A 16,713-nucleotide genomic window follows, 5' to 3' on the forward strand; every position below is an offset into this window, starting at 1 on the left:
TTTAGGATATGCTCTGTCACCAAATTAAGAACAAGAGCCGTTTGAAAATTATTGAATTTTCAGAAACTTCCATGAACATTTTTTTAAATGTTGCTGTTTATGACCAACTTTTAGTATGGCTGAAAGGTGTCAACAAATTGAAATTTCAGCAAAGGTAATTTACAAAATTTGTTCTGCATTTTTTCAACCAGCTTTATTAAGAGCCTCTTTTTTCTTCTCTTTCATCTAGTATTTTGAGTACAGCTGGGTAAAAGTGGCATATGCCAATCAATCACCTTTTCCCCAATCTTAAAAAGCTAAAGGATTCATACATTTTCACAGTATTTGGTGGAATTTTTACATAGGTAGTTTAAATATATCAGATGATGGTCTAAGAATCAAGGAGGCAGGATTAGAGACAACCTTAAAAGTTAAATCAAGCCAGTGCTAGGCACCTGGAGAATACCCTAGAACAGCAGTCTCAACCTTTTTCTTTCTGGGCCCCCCAACATGCTATAAAAACTCCATGGCCCACCTGTGCCACAACTGTTTTTATGCATATCCAGTAGATTAAAAACTGTATTAAATTGATAGTCATACAGTTAAACACATACATACAGAATATAAAAAAGAAAAGGATAATATAGGTACAAAAATAAAAAAGTGAATATTATTTTTGGTTTACTTACTCAGTCTGAATCTTGTTGCTGGTGCTGATCAATAGTTGTCAGGACGTGAGGGGTATCTTCAACAAGCACGTGTACATGTCATGGTCACTTTGTTTTCATTCATGTCATGGCTGACCTGCACAGCCCCAGCCCCTCCACCAGCTAGCCAGCCACCCAGGAGACCTGTACAGCAACATAGCCCCTCCATCCATGCGGTGGGGCTTGGCTTCAGCTCCTTCAGCCCTGCGTGGCAAGGCTCGGGCTTGGGCTTTCTGCCCTAGATCCCAGCAAATCTAACGCCGGCCCTGCTTGGCAGACCCCCTGAAACCTGCTCATAGCCCCCCAAGGGGCTGGGGACCCGTTGAGAAGCACTGCCCTAGAAACCTGTCAGCACACACAGACATGAAGACACAGTCCCTGTACTAAACAGCTTAACTCTAAGGCTCCAACCTGCAAAAATGGCAGGTGCTTAGTTGGCATGAGTTTAATTTTACGCTCTACAAACAGTCCCATTGAAAGGACTGGGGATTAAGAAGACAAGCAACATATAAAGGAAGGAGGAGAGGGATACAGCCCAAATATGTATAATTTTTATTTACATTTGGCCAGACTCATACAAGCTGAACAGTGACATCCAACTGCTTCTCAGCCTATGCATTATTCATTGGCCAATTACTGACTCCCCACAATGGAAGTAGGATTTAAAGTGGGGACAGATTTCACACTGTTATGCAGACTTTATGGGCCCCCGTTTTATGCGTGCAGTGACTTTCTATGGTCTCAGGCCAATCTTCTTTCTTCCATTCAGGATAATAAAAGGGCACATTTTTGGGAGTGGCAGCAGTGTAAGGACATTCTATTCCTTCCCTGAGGAGGGGAGACTGGACAGAGTGGTATTTGCATAGGCACAGGGCAGCAAACCACCTGGATATAATTGCAGGGCACATCTCCCTCTCCCCTCTGGCTGCCAACTGCCAGGAGAGAGGAAAGACAGGGAGTGGCAGAGGAATCCCCCAGAGGGAGAGGCGCTAGGTTGAGTGGTGACTGAGCCTTCTGTCCTCCTACTCTAGACAGGGGCTGAGAGGAAAACCCGAGCTGCCCAACCCCCCTCGTCGCTGAGCTGTGGGGAAGCCTAGCTGGGGCTGCGGGCTCCGCGCCTGGGGCCCACCCCCTCAGGCGGGCCTCGCCAGGTGCTCCGGCTGTTCCGCCGGGTGTGTCCGAGCGGTGCGCGCGTCGGAAAGTGACACCAGCCGACGGAGGGGGAGGGGCACCGTGCCCAAGTTTGAGCGCGCGGTGCCAGGCCGGCGGGTGCGCGCGGCATGGAAGCGGGGCACCGGGCAGGAGTTGGTGCCTGTCAGGTACCTCGGCGGGGCGCGAGCTGGGGGAGCCCAGGGTGCCGCATGCCCGGGGCTGGGCAGAGGGGAGCGGGGAAGCGAAGGGTGCCGGCATGGCGCTGGGGAGCGGGCGGCAGCAGCAGCACAGTGCCAGGTGCCCCCGGCCGGGCGGGGAGGGGCCGGGAGCCGTTGCTAGGCGGGAGCAGGGGCCGGGCGCAGACACCTGAGCGGCTGCGCTGCCTCCTCCCCTTACGCGGGTTTCGACTTTCTCCCCCGCCCGGAAACTCGCCGGCCGAGCCGCGCTCGCCACCGCCCCGCTGGCTCCGCCACAGCCCGGCCGGAACGGGGCGACCCCGCCTGTGCCGCCAGGTGAGTCCCAGCCCGGCAGCGACTGCGCCCCCCTCGGGGGGGCTTGTTGGAGGGAGGGTCCCAGGGGCTCCCCGTCTGGTGCCCGGCCCAGGGCAGGGAGGTGGCACATATGGGGGGAACTGGTTGCAGGGGCGGGGGAGGAGAGGCACAGGGCAATTCTGTGCCGAGCTGCTAAAGGGAACTGGCTTGGGTATTTTTCAAATCGCTGCCCCCATCCCCTGTAATTGACATACATCGTTGTAGTGTTTTTAAAATAATCCCTTCTCAGTTAGTTTATAGGGCTGCATAAATAAAGCCTCATCCCAATTGACAGACGTGGCTTGGCTCACTGTTCTCATGACAAGGAAAGTCCCACTCAGGCAGTCCCCTGTAACTGTAGGGTCTCCTTTATTTACATTTTAAATTGTTGTTTTTATTACTCTTCATCGTGTACCTTTGTAAACATGGTGCAGAGGAATGGCAGTGTGCTATTTAATTTATATTTTAATAGCAAATAATAATTGAAAATATTTGTAGTTGCTAGTAGCTTCGGCAATACCGTCACATTGTTTCTAGTATAAACAGTTCCTGTTTTTATTGTGATTTTGTAATTACAACTTTTAATTCTACATTTTTGTTCTTCTATAACTCAAGTTTATTCTTTAGGATTATAAAACTTAAAGGCTGACCGAGTTTCTGGGTTGGTGTCAAATTTTCCTTCATTTTCCTTTGATCTGCCAATGGGATTGCCTTTGTCAATTTATTTTGCTTCTCTGGGCAACATTCTAGTGCTTTTTCCCATGTCATTACTTGTGTGTATAACTTTTGTTCCCAAGTATTCACTAAAGGCCAGGTTGAAAGCACCTAGATGCTTTTGAAAATCCCACTAGTCACCTAAATACCTTTAAAAATCTGGCCTAAGGATATCATGCTATCTTCTATGAAATCCTTTGCAAAGGCAAATTTCTACTATAATTTTTACTAAACATAGATACACAACCAAGATTGACAACCACAAGAATTAAAAAATGTGTTATGCACTCTAAAGTTATGAAATTAAATAAATAAATGTTCAGTTCTTCTTGCCTTTTTGTTTTAAGAGGCTTTAGGGTGCACTAGCTACATGCATGTATTATTACCTCTCCGAAAGAATCCCTATACCTAATACGTTCTTATAATATTCAATACCATTTGGACATGGTTTTTCCCCCCTCCCCCCACACACTTTAATTGAAAATTTATTACAGATCCTTATCTGTGTAAGTAATCCTTCATCCTGCAAATACTGAAATACATACTTACTCTTCTATTATTTCACTTGTTGCATACATTTTTTTCTACTGAATTGTTTATTTCTAATTGCATTTTAATTTTATATCCTCTTATATGCGACATTGTTATGCGTCATTTCAATGATGAGCTTCATTCTGACAAGTTTACTGTTTTGTACTGCCAAAATCGAAGAGGTTTTTTTAAATTAATTATTCTGTCACTCCTTTGCATTATTTGGGAGGGGAGCACAGCGCTTACCTCACCTATTTTGCCTTTTGGTGAAAGTACAGTGCCATGTCTCCTATGTTCTTACAGTGGGATAGCTAATGCATGTTAGTTATTCTGCGGTAAAAACACTTTCTTAGCATTCAGGAGACAGACTATAATACTGACTCAAATGTTAAATGCAGATGTTGTTCATAGTTTGACAACTCTGATAGCTTTCAGAGTAGCAGCCGTGTTAGTCTGTATCCGCAAAAAGAACAGGAGTACTTGTGGCACCTTAGAGACTAACAAATTTATTAGAGCATAAGCTTTTGTGGGCTACAGCCCACTTCTTCGGATGCATATAGAATGGAACATATATCTCCTCAATATATGTTCCATTCTATATGCATCCGAAGAAGTGGGCTGTAGCCCACGGAAGCTTATGCTCTAATAAATTTGTTAGTCTCTAAGGTGCCACAGGTACTCCTGTTCTTTTAACTCTGATAGCGATTATAAGAGTAACACTGCTCCTTTGCCATTGGAGGTAATTGCCCCTGAATATCTGCAATTTCTGTGGGTGTTATGGAAGACTAATTAAAGCATTTTAAACTAAAAAAATTAAAAGAGCTCCCCCAAATTTCCCTTATTCCCTTTTTTTTTTACTTACTAAGGAAGCATCTACATGGACACACTAAAGGTGTGAATTTAATGCACATAAATTATAGCACATTAAACCTCTATGGGGACGCTCTTTACTTCCAGACAAGTGTCCTTAGTTTTGACAATGGCAGTCAGAGCAATCATGGAAGATTGCAGGAGTCCTTCCCCAAAACATTATTAAGCATCAGGTCTTTGATCTGGCTTGAACATTTTAAAAGTTTTGTATACTTCAGGTGCAACTCACATTTCATTTTTTAAGTCCAAAGTGCTCCACTGCTTGCCGCCTTCTCATCTTAACTTTCCTGAGGGTTGCCCCATGTACAGGGCCGGCTCCAGGCACCAGCTGACCAAGCACGTGCTTGGGGCGGCACCTTGGGGCAGGACGGCGCTCGATTTTTTATTTATTTATTTATTTTTTTGATTCGGTGGCACGGCGCTCGGAGGGGGGTTGGGGGCTTCGGGCGGCGTGGTGCTCGGGGGGGCGGAGCTTCGGGCGGCGTGGTGCTCGGATGGGGGGCAGGGGCTTCGGGCGGCGCTCGGGGGGGCGGGGGCTTTGGGTGGCGTGGTGCTTGGGGGACGGGGTCTTGGGGGCGCGGGGGCTGGCGCGGCGCTCGGCGGGGGCTTCGGGCGGCGGGGCGCTTGGAGGGGGCGGGGCTTCGGGTGGTGTGGTGCTGGGGGGGCGGGGATTTCGGCGGCGCTCGCGGGGGGCGGTACGGTGGAGCGGCGCGGCTCTCTTCTTTTTTGCCTGGGGCGGCAAAAAAGTTAGAGCCGGCCCTGCCTATGTAGAAAAGCCTTTATAATGTTTCACAGAGATTTAAATTTTATAAGACCAAAATTGATATGTGGTTTAAGATTCAAATTTAAGCTGATCTCACTCCTTCTGTCTGCCCTGTGCTGGTCAAGACATCTTTTGTGATGAGGAGATCGAAGGCCTGACAGTGGCATGGTAGATCCTGCTGTGCACACAAAGGGTGTTGATCACTGTACAGTTAGGCCACCTCTATAAGCAATGAATGTGAAATGGTGGCACTCTTGTCTCATTAGAGTTAACCAGTTGACCCACATTTTTCATGCTTTAAACTGTAAAGATTCCTTTTTGATCTCATCCTCTACCAGCTCGCTAACCAAACATGATGTAAACCTTATCTCTTACTGTGTGCTCTCAGGAAAATTTAACTTACAAACCCAGCATTCTCTCTTGCGCCTTTCTTACATTAATATTACCATCATAATGAGCCCATCGCTGTCCTGTCCACAAAGGAGTGAGGACACGGTCTGATAGGCTACAAGAAAAATATTTTCAGCTCACTTAAAACATTGTGATGTTGTGTCTCAGCACAGGTGCAGAGTGCTGGGCTGATCACCTGGCCCAGAAACAGGGTGTGGCAGTTACTAGACATGTTCTGCATTTGTTTCTGCAGCTGTATAGGATATTTTCATTGTAGGCAACACACCTGGAAGGTCATTCCCTGTTTACTCATCTGATAGCTGAGCCAATCAGCGCTCAAGGGGGGAAATGTTATATCTGCTTAAAACAGCCACCTTACATCAGTGGCTGATCAGTGCAAGAGTATGCATGTGTCTGCTGTAAGGGATAGATTTGCTGACAATATGGAGAAATGTTTTGGAAAGAGGGAGGATGACATTCTTAGCAAGATCTGAACTAGCCAGGCATGTACACTCCATAGTATGGCCACATTATAGAGACTTAGGGCTAGATTCACAAAGATACTTAAGCACCTAAACTTCAGACTTAAGTGCCTCAGTTTTAAGCTCCACTGTGATTCACAAAACTCCTGACGAACTCTGTAAGTGCCTAAATTCACAGTTTCTGCCTTTCTGAGCATGTGCATTGCTGCCTTACTCTAGGCTTATCTCCTGCATACGCTCCAGACCGATTCACGAACAGGAGAGAGAAGACAGGTGGGTGAATGCCTATGTATAGTGCCTGATCTAGTAGGCATGCTCAAAGCCTGCCTACTGGATCAGGTCCCATTCAAAATCTGGCTGGCTGAGATGGGTGCGCTATCCTCACCCACCACATAACTTTTAGTGCAGTGGTTAGAGCACTGGCTTGGGATGTCGGAGAGGGGAGTTCAATTCCCCCCTCAGGCAGAGAGGGAGAAGGGATTTGAAAAGGGGGACTCCTACATCCCAGGTGAGTGTGCTAAACACTGAGCTAAAAGTTATAAAGAAGGCAGTGACATCACCACCACCTCCTGCTGCTGTTTTGTGTGCCTGTCTAGTTCTTTCTCAGAGAAACAGCTTAGTTTAGGTGCCTAAACAGCCTGACTCCAGGAGGAGGATTCCTGGTTGTGAATTGCTAGCAGAGATAAGTGCCTCCTTGCAGCCTCGATTTAGGCTCTGAACTCAGAGCAGGGTGGGGTTTAGGATACATCCCTCATGGGCATCTCACATTGGTTAGGTTTGGCATTTCCCTGCTTAATGTGCTGGCTTTGTGGCTTACAGTCTAGGCACCTAAAAGTTGGGCATTGCAACATTCAGCATCACAATGCCTAGTTCCTTTCTGAATCCAGCCTTTAGGCCTTTTCCTCACTGCTTACAAAGGTGTTTTTTTAATCTCAGAGTAGATAAGATGTATGAACTATCCTGAGGTTTAAAAGAAAAACAAGGAAAGAAAGAAAGACAAGGCACTTCAGTTTCCTCACTGATAAAAAGGCCTGAGAAAATATCTCTGAAATAAGATCATAGGGCAATGCGTGTACGTGGCAAAGTACAGAAGTTCAAATTTTGCTTTGAAAACTTGTTTTTCAATATGTGTAGTGGTGACAATGGGGTGGGGAGACTGTAATACAGAACAAGGTGGATTTTCTGCTTAATAGCTTGTATATAAAAGGTATTCATACATATTCAAAACTGTTTACAATGCTGTCTGATATTTTCAGTGTTTTTTATGCAGACCTAAACTGCAATGGAAAGAGACTAGAAAAGAAATAACACCTTCATTCAGAGTTTTACCTACAATAGCACTGAAGTTTAACTCTGTAGAATGCTTTTCTAAATCACTAAAATATCTTTGTGTGTCCAAGTTTAAAATAGAGATTTCACAATGATAGTAAATGTGATGGGAGTGCCCCCCATCTGTCAAAGTTTGCTACCCCTGGACCAGAGGTTGGAGAAAGGCAAAACAGCAAATTTTAACAGGGCAGCAAAACAGAATACCTAGGTGTCAGTAACTACTACCAGCTGCAAATTATGCCGGGAGCATCACACCTGCACTTGGGACCTGCAGGGGAGACAGCCACCAGTCAGCAAGTGTGCTCCTTAGGACTCAGGTGGGAGGGCTGTTTAGGCAGCAATGCTGGGGCATCTCACACAGGGGGTTAGGCTTCTCCCATGCAGACAACTCTGCTCAGTCTGTTTGGTTAGTGACACCAAGGCTTCTGCAGGCAACAAGGATTTGTTAATTTTAGTGTTAGAACTTGTCTGACTTTCGAAAGCTACAACAAAAAAAGAGTGCCCTTAAATACCAATTGAAAGGGCATCCTCTGGGCATGTACAGGTAGATTAGCCCCAAAATGTAGGTGTTATGAACCCCACAATACGGCTATACAGCTGATCTTGCCAGAGGTGTGTAAGTGACATTTAAAAGTCAATTAGAAGTTTTGGGGTTATTTGTGACTGTATGGTCCCAGGGAACATTGCAGTATTGGGCGTGTGTTAGTTGTGAGAGAGAATAAGAGAGCCTGTAGAAATAGACTGTAAACAAAAAGGAAACTGATCAATCTACTGAACAGTCCAACCTAGGTGAAATGCAAAGAGTAAGTCTTCCTTTTCATTTGGTGTTCTTATTAACAGAAATAATGCATTGTGGTTCATAGGTGTCAGGATACCTAGGTTCTATTTTCTGACTGTTATGTTCTCATTATGTGACTTTGGGCAAGCTACTCATCCTTTCTGTACCTTAGTTCCCCCCCCCCCCATAAAACAGGAGTAATGTGCTCACCCACCTTTTTAAAGTGCTTTGAGATCTATGGACATAAAGCACTAAGAATTTCAGAATTATACTTTTTTTTTTTATTTTAAAGAATTGAGTTTTAACTTGACAGTGATCTCAAAGTGCAATTTAGCTGGAATAGTGTTCTTTATGCAGAACACTTGAGTTGTTATACAGTGTCTTATGAAAGGAGACTCAAAGAGCTTGGCTTGTTTAGCCTAACCAAAAGAAGGCTGAGGGGAGATATGATTGCTCTTTATAAATATATCAGAGGGATAAATATCAGGGAGGGAGAGGAATTAGTTAAGCTTAGTACCAGTGTGGACACAAGAACAAATGGATATAAACTGGACATTAGGAAGTTTAGACTTGAAATTAGACGAAGGTTTCTAACCATCAGAGGAGTGAAGTTCTGGAACAGCCTTCCAAGGGGAGTAGTGGGGGCAAAAGACAAATCTGGCTTCAAGACTTAGGCTTGGTCTACACTAAACCCCCAAATCGAACTAAGGTACGCAACTTCAGCTACGTGAATAACGTAGCTGAAGTTCAAAGTACCTTAGTTCGAACTTACCTCGGTCCACACGCGGCAGGCAGGCTCCCCCGTCGACTCCGCGGTACTCCTCTCATCTAGCTGGAGTACCGCAGTCGACGGCGAGCACTTCCTGGTTCGACTTATCGCGTCCAGACAAGACGCGATAAGTCGAACCCAGAACTTCGATTGCCAGCCGCCGAACTAGCGGCTGTGTGTAGACATACCCTAAGCTTGATAAGTTTATGGAGGGGATGATATGATGGGATAGCCTAATTTTGGCAATTAATTGATCTTTGATTATTAGCAGATAAATATGCCCAATGGTCTGTGATGGGATGTTAGATGGGGTGGGATCTGAATTACTACAGAGAATTCTTTCCTGGGTGCTGGCTGGTGAGTCTTGCCCACATGCTCAGGGTTTAACTGATCGCCATATTTGGGGTTGGGAAGGAATTTTCCTCCAGGGCAGATTGGCAGAGGCCCTGGAGGTTTTTCGCCTTCCTCTGCAGCATGGGGCACGGGTCACTTGCTGGAGGATTCTCTGCACCTTGAGGTCTTTAAACCACGATTTGAGGACTTCAATAACTCAGACCTAGGTTAGGGGTTTGTTACAGGAGTGGGTGGATGAGATTCTGTGGCCTGCGTTGTGCAAGAGGTCAGACTAGATGATCATAATGGTCCCTTCTGACCTTAAAGTGTATGAGTCTATAATAGAGGGAACAGAGAAATGTGATCTATTGACAAACAAGGAAGAATAAAAGATTTCAGATAATATTTGAAAAAAAATGGAGCTGATGAGAAAAGACACTTATTGCTCTAGATATTGTTTCAGTTTTGCTTCACACCTTGTAGTCACACCTTGAAATAGTCAGTCAGTCTCGCTCATTTTGTGAGCTGCTGAAAGTAGGGATGGCATAGTTAGCTATCTGAGGGCCTAAAGTTTATTGTTTTTATTGAGCGTTGCATATGGACCACAGCTTCCAGAGATGAGGCATAGAATCAAGACACATCTATTCTAGCTGGACTTTTTTCTAGTTTTCAATTATAATTGAGAGGAAAAGGAGATAAAGTAAAATTCTTCTTATATAGCACTATAAACGTGAATCGTTATTTGCAATACAGGGGAAGATGGAGTCCCTGCTTCAGAGCTATATCATCCAGAGCCCCATTTCTACAAAGAAAACTGTGTGGGCCTGTGCAGAGCCAATTAAACTCAATATAATTAATAGAGAAATGCTCCTTTACCTCAAAGGGAGGTTAAATTCATTTATATAGGACATATTCCGATGCTATGGTTATAAGTGCAATAGAAGAGCCTATAAATAAAACAGAAGATGACAACATCATGGGCAAGAAAGGAAAGGACAAGGGAGAGGACAGCATGATTATGTGGCAAATTGGGAGGTGTCAGAGTTAAGACTTTTTTCACTTAGTAATATCAAGAGTGTCTTTCTGGAAAAGTTAGCATAAGATGTCTAGAAGGAATGTTTGAGGGCTGCTGTTTAGCTGGAATAATCCTGCCTTATTTTGTTTGATGTGGCTATGCAATTCTTTTTGGTCTTTATTTTTCTCTTTAAAACGGCAGTGAAGTATTTGGCATTACTTATTTTGCAGTGGGACAAACAAACAAAGTAGAAATGTAAAGTGAGATCTTCACCCTCTTTTTGGCCCCTTTATGCCAGGTGAAAGGGGCAGAGCTGCATAAAGCCCTATATCCACCTGTGGGAAGATTTCCTCAGTGCACAAACTGTGGAAGACCACTAAAAGTCTGTCCTGGCTTCTGAGGATTCCCTTGACAGCACTAGCATAGGGGGTGTCCTGGGGCAGGGCCACAGCATGCAGTGCTGTGGAGACTCTGGTAGCCTAGGGAGGCTGCCATAAGTTTGACAACACCCCCTTCTAGTTTTTTAATTTATGAATAAAATACTGCATGTCCAATTATAAAGATTTTTTTTTTTTCTGACAACTAGAGCAGGCTTATTCTTTAAACTATCTTTCAATGGCAGTTAATTCTTCCTATGGACTATTGTGTTTTGTTTTTTTAGAAAAAACGTGACCAGATTCTTTGCATTTTTGCAGCTAGATTTCATATGCTAGGCCTTAATCTGCATCTATTAGAACTGCAGTGAATCATTACCAGGAACTATATCGGCTCAGATTGCAATGGGCTCCAAACCCCTACATAAGAGATGAAGGGAGAATTTGTTATGTGCTGACATTGTTCTCTGTAAGGAATAGACTGGGACAGTCCCTGCCCTGCGAGCCTTAGTCTGAAGAAGTATCCTGTTTGAATCCAGCAGCTCAGTTGATAGCAACCAAAAGTTCTTACCATCTGGTGGGGTGTTCTGTAGCCTGTATGAAATAAATGCAATGTACGAGCATCCTTGTGACTAGAAACCGCACAGTTGTTGCCAGCTGGCCACCTTGTTGGCAGTCTTGGAGAAAGGGCAAGAAATTAATAGGCCTAGAGAAAACATCCTCCCTCTCTTGTGTATTCTATCAAGGCAAACTTGAGGAGTATTGGCAGGTGACAGTCTGGGGAAGTGTGTGCTGTTGCTGCCCTGTTTTTGTGGATAAAAAGAGGACTTCTGTCTCCTGTGTTGTCACTCCAGCAACTTTAACCAGAAAGGAGAAGAAACTAAAGATAAATATATATGTACACACAGTGTAAATATGTACATGCACGCACACAGCATAGGGTAACAATGGTTCTACAGAAGCTATTGATATTTCTGATATTGGCTCAGACTGACCTTACCTTAGCAAATTTAAGAAAGTGCACAGCTGGAAGAAAACAGAGGAAAGGGAACAAGTTTTGTTGTTTTTGCTAGTCTCTAAATTCAGTAAGAAACAGCCAAGAAAATTCTTACATGAAAGGACAAAATCCTCCCTAAATTACATCCACATAACCATATTAAAGCTGGTGGAATTGCATAGGTGTAACTGAGAACAGAATACAATCCTAAATATTTATTTTTAAAAGTCCGAATGCTCTTCTGCCTGTAAACATGCAGAAGGTAGCAGATTGGATAATTCAATGGTCTTTTCTGCTTCTACTGTCTAGAATTTTGAAGTTTTACATAATGATGAGTTGCTTTTCACTTTTCTCCCCCACATTCAATTAAGATATTGGGGAAAGCTTTAATTAGACAGTTTGTAGTTTACATATGAAAAAAAGAGAGGCTCAAACTTTGTTCTAGCATTGGCCTCTACACCTCCAGAAATTCTAACCTGGGCAGAACAATCCACTGTCGGTTGTTGGTGTCCATGGGTGGCATAGATCTGCCATAGTGGCACAGCCAACAATTGCTATTGTCACCCTGCACAGTTTAGAGCAGCCTGGAGGATCAGTCCAGTGTAGTGTGGGCACAGAATTGGGGAATCTCAGAAGGGCAGTTTGAAACTTGTCTCCTCCAGATATGCTCTTGGGTTGCCTCTGATAAACCTGACTTCAGCACAGTGAGCCAGATTGAGTCCCTAATGTATCAAGAAGGTATTGAATGTACGTTGGGCCAAACTCTGCTGTGGTACTCTGGTATCAGTCAAGACTTACACCAGTATAACAGAGCAAAATTTGTCTTATTGAGGAACTTTCATTCACAGTTCAGCTTCCCTCACTGCTTCCTCCTGCAGTAAAAAGTCAATCCAGCATCTGATATCTCCATCTGAGGCTATGAAATTGACTGGGATGAAACACATTCCACCACACTGGGTAAAATTCTGCTTTCATGTACATCTCTGATATAAGAGAGGGCAGAATCTATCCTTGCTACTTCATCGCCAGATCACTTGTGGTGGGGAAGAAAAATTAATCCCTTATGCAAATGTCCTATAGAAAATAATCTTCCTATGGGTTTTTCAGCTATCCTATAGAAAATAGAGAATTCTAGCGCAGGGATATAATTCTGAAGTAGGACTATAAAAAGTTATAGAAATTAAGCTTTCTAGATTAATTTATACTAAGATATTAGTTTAATCGCATTAAAGTCTAGAGGACTTTCCCATAAGAAATAAGGGGTCAGTATAGAACTGCCATATAATCTGCAAAAGCAGCAATTGCAAATAGTGGGATATCAATAAGTGGATTGATGTTTAGATGGGTTAATTTTAAAATAAACATTCTCTCCAGAATCAAAGTCCCCTTTTAAACTAGGATGGGAACTGCCACCTGAAACACTATTCCCTACCCCCATGCTACTTTCACTGGTATATGACAATGGGTAGATGTCTTTAATGCTGAATTTTATAAAAGTTTCCCAGTTTCAAATACAGTTGTATAATGTGAGGAATGCTGCTCACCATGAAATCTTCAGGGATTATTGTGGTAGATGGAAAGTAGTGCTGCTTTCTTCTTATGTGTATTGTATGGACAACATCCAGATCTGATATGAGCATTGACATGTGCTTATTCAAGCTACTGCAGTAGCTGGCAGGGTTTTACTGGAACAAAGGCATATGCCAAAGACATGCCTATGCACATTACACATTTAAGATCCCGTAAACCATAATGCTGACTTAGTATTATCTTCCTTTCTTTAAAATAAATGGAATTTACGGACACACAGGAGGATGTGTATTAGGAATGCCTATTGTTTATATAGTTGATAGACACGTGGTCTTCTTCTCAAAAGCATACCAGAACCTTGGAAAGAAGCGCACTACTAGCTACTTGGATGAAGTCTGAGTCTTAACTTAAGGTCTCCTAGTCTTTTTGTTTTGGTTTGGACTTTGTGTTTTAATTTCAGGAGAAGTTCAGATTATTAATTAAAGTTTAGATGCTTGATCCTTAAATTGCACCACTGGATGCTTTTTCCCTTCCTCTCCACAAAACTACTTGCTTACACAAACATCAATTTAAGGATGGAGTAACAACCTTATAAACTTATTTTTTTGGACAGACATGGCTGCCAAGTTCAAAGTGTGTATCAAAGAGAGAAGTGAGGGGAGATGGGTGTAGCAGAAAAAGCATCTAACAAAAATGTATAATAAATAAGGTGTGTGGCAGTCCTGAGGGAAAATGATAAAGCAACTTGCTAGCTGCTTTTCCTGCTACACCTAACACTACTTCTGCTTTCCTGGCATTCATTTTACACATTTTGAATTAAAATAATCACAAATTAAAACTACCTAACCACCTAAACTTGTCTTCTGAACAATTTACATACCACTGAATCGCTGTTAAATTTGGCCCTCAAGAGACCCATTGTTTAGGTCTTTGAGATAATTATATTTAGACACTTCTGTAAATATGTATTGTACCTTTTTAATAAAAAGGTGGTCGGAGGGAACCCATTTGGAATTATTACCCAGGCAATGTTCATTTAATGACAGGGCTAGATTCTCTTTGTGTTGCATGGATGTGAATTAGGAATAATTATTGAAAAATCAAATCAAATTACACTCTTGTAAGTAAGAAGAGACTCAAGCATAGAGTCGCTTTGCTTTAGAATGTTAGAATTGCTAGATCAATGATGTTGCTGTATCATTAACTGGTCCAGGAAGTGGATATTTTATTTGCCTGCCTTGTCTGGTTTGTTTTACTTCCCCAGGAAGCCTAAGGTACTAATTATTTCCCAGTAGAGTGCCATTCAACAAGTCAGCTACATTCTCCTTTGTAAAGGTGTCATTTCACAGGCAATAGCTTTAAAAAAATGTATGGTCTTGTAACAAATGCAACTAATAATATGCTGTAACATTAAAAAACTTGCATCATATTGGGGACCTGATGTAGTACAGCTCATTCTGGAGAGAATTTCCATGGGATAGTTCTAAAATGAGAAGAGGAGATGGTGCATAATAGAAATGCTGACACATCCTCAGTATGAACAATACTGTACTGTCTGGATATTTGAAAGAGTCTGAGCTGGATTCTGATCTTTTACATGGGTGTAAATTGCAAGTAACACAACTGAAGTCAATGGAATTACTTTGATTGCAGTAAAACAGCTAGGTCTAATCCTCTGCTCTTGTTCTCTGGGAATACCTTAAGTACTCTACACTGAAATTTGTGGCATTCATATAATTCTGGCTTGTAAGGCACTTGTAGATAAATAGGTAAGTCAGCATTTTCTCAGTACTGAAGTGTTCTGATTCTTTCCTCATGTTCACTGTAAATCAGGAGTCTTTTAACTGAAGTTAGTCACACAGTGTAAAACCAGTGAAAGGGGAGGGGGGAATCGGGCCTACTGCTGTGTTTGATTTCATTAGTATAACATTTCACACCAGTTTGCAAAATTCATATAAATAAAAGCAGGAAAGAAACTTAGTCCTAGGGTGACCAGATGTCCTGATTTTATAGGGACAGTCCCAATTTTTGGGTCTTTTTCTTATATAGGATCCTATTACCCCCCACCCCGTCCCGAATTTTCACATTTGCTGTCTGGTCACCCTACTTAGTCCCCTACTCTAAGCGCACACTTAAGTGCTTTACTGAATAGGGATGGATTTAAACACATGCTTAGGTGCTTTGCTGAATTGGGGCCCTTGTTTAGACTATGGGCTAGTCTACACTGGCAATGCTAGAGTGCTGTCGCAGCAGCACTTTAATGTGGCTTGTGTGGTCGCGCTGAAACTTCCTTGCTCAGGGGGGTGAAAAAACTGTAAATTGCCAGTGTAGACAAGCCCTAAGGCTGTCATACTACTGGCTTCCTACTTCGTTAAGCCTTGTTCCAGAAACTTTTTTTCTGTCTACATTGGCCAGTCAAACCATGCTAGCACATCTCCAATAAGAATAATGTTTAATAGACGCTCATTTTGAAGTCTGTTTTTAAACATGAGAAAATAGTAATTTCTGATATTACACCTGCCCCTGATGTCCCCTGCCTTTTTTATGGTTTTACAATCATTTTCTTATTATTCTGGTAACTAGTTTCTCTATTTGTTGCTGTAAGAAATATCCACACAAAATTCTGTGAAATGAACTAACTGAAAAGAGAAAATTATTTTTCTCCAAATCCCCTTTCATTTATTGTAATCTTAGTGGTTAAACAGTGGGTCAAAATGGTTAGGATAGAAGAAAGATCTTTAAATTGGTGGTATCTCTTTAAGCTTAGTGTGCTAAAGGAGTGCTAACTTGGTTTTTCCTGGCCAGTACACCCAGAACTAGACAGAGCTTCGCAATAACTTAATAGAGACTGGATTAAAAATGCTCTCAGAGATGGCTTATTATAATAACTCCTAAAGTTAATCATTAAAAGGATCACCTTTTCTTTAGCTGTACAAAGACATGCTGATTGTAGCTGCCTTTCTTTGGTGCTTTTACCTCTGGTGGTTTAATCTTTGGCAATATCAGTAAGCAAAGAACAGTAAGGAACAGCAATAGAACACCAGAATGAATGGTGTCCCCTTTGAAAACTATTCCTGGATTTGATCCTGATTTGGCCTACCTTAAGTGGTGGTGTTTTGTTTTGTTTTTAAACCCAACGTTTTTTTAAGTAGTCTGTGCTTAGCAATAACAGCAACAATTATCTCTGCACCATGGCTGGACAGCAACTGAGCTAGGGTTGTGAAACATATTAGCAACATGAAATGCTCAAAATATGAGCATTACTGTATTTCACATGAACTTGGTCCCTTTTCTGGATGCCAAACTTTCACTCAAGATGGAGCCCAAATTTAGCTTAAAAACCCAAAACTCTTCATTGTGAAAATGAGCAAAATTCTGCATGTTTTTTCCAGCTAATTCACCATTTTATGAAGATGCAAAATTTTGCAATTGTGTGAAAACTGGTCACACAAAGTTGCAGAAAGTTTCAC

The 16,713-nt window shown here is 42.6% G+C and overlaps 1 protein-coding gene across 2 annotated transcripts in view; it reads left to right on the forward strand.

Annotated features, from left to right (window-relative positions):
* Positions 1-1,778: 1,778 nt before the first annotated feature.
* The window catches only part of LOC112119268 (ligand of Numb protein X 2-like), a 40,451-nt gene continuing 25,516 nt past the window's right edge, over positions 1,779-16,713 (forward strand). Inside the window, exon 1 of one of the 2 annotated variants that reach the window (XM_026653028.2) lies at positions 1,779-2,005. The gene's annotated coding sequence lies outside the window, so the exon portion shown is untranslated. Of the gene's footprint in view, positions 2,006-2,203; positions 2,351-16,713 lie in introns of those variants that run through there. The other variant, XM_026653027.2, reaches the window with a different exon arrangement.

Source organism: Terrapene carolina, unplaced genomic scaffold (assembly GCF_002925995.2).
Source record: "Terrapene carolina triunguis isolate 2854851 unplaced genomic scaffold, T_m_triunguis-2.0 Scaffold131, whole genome shotgun sequence".
NCBI classification, from domain to species: Eukaryota; Metazoa; Chordata; order Testudines; family Emydidae; genus Terrapene; species Terrapene triunguis.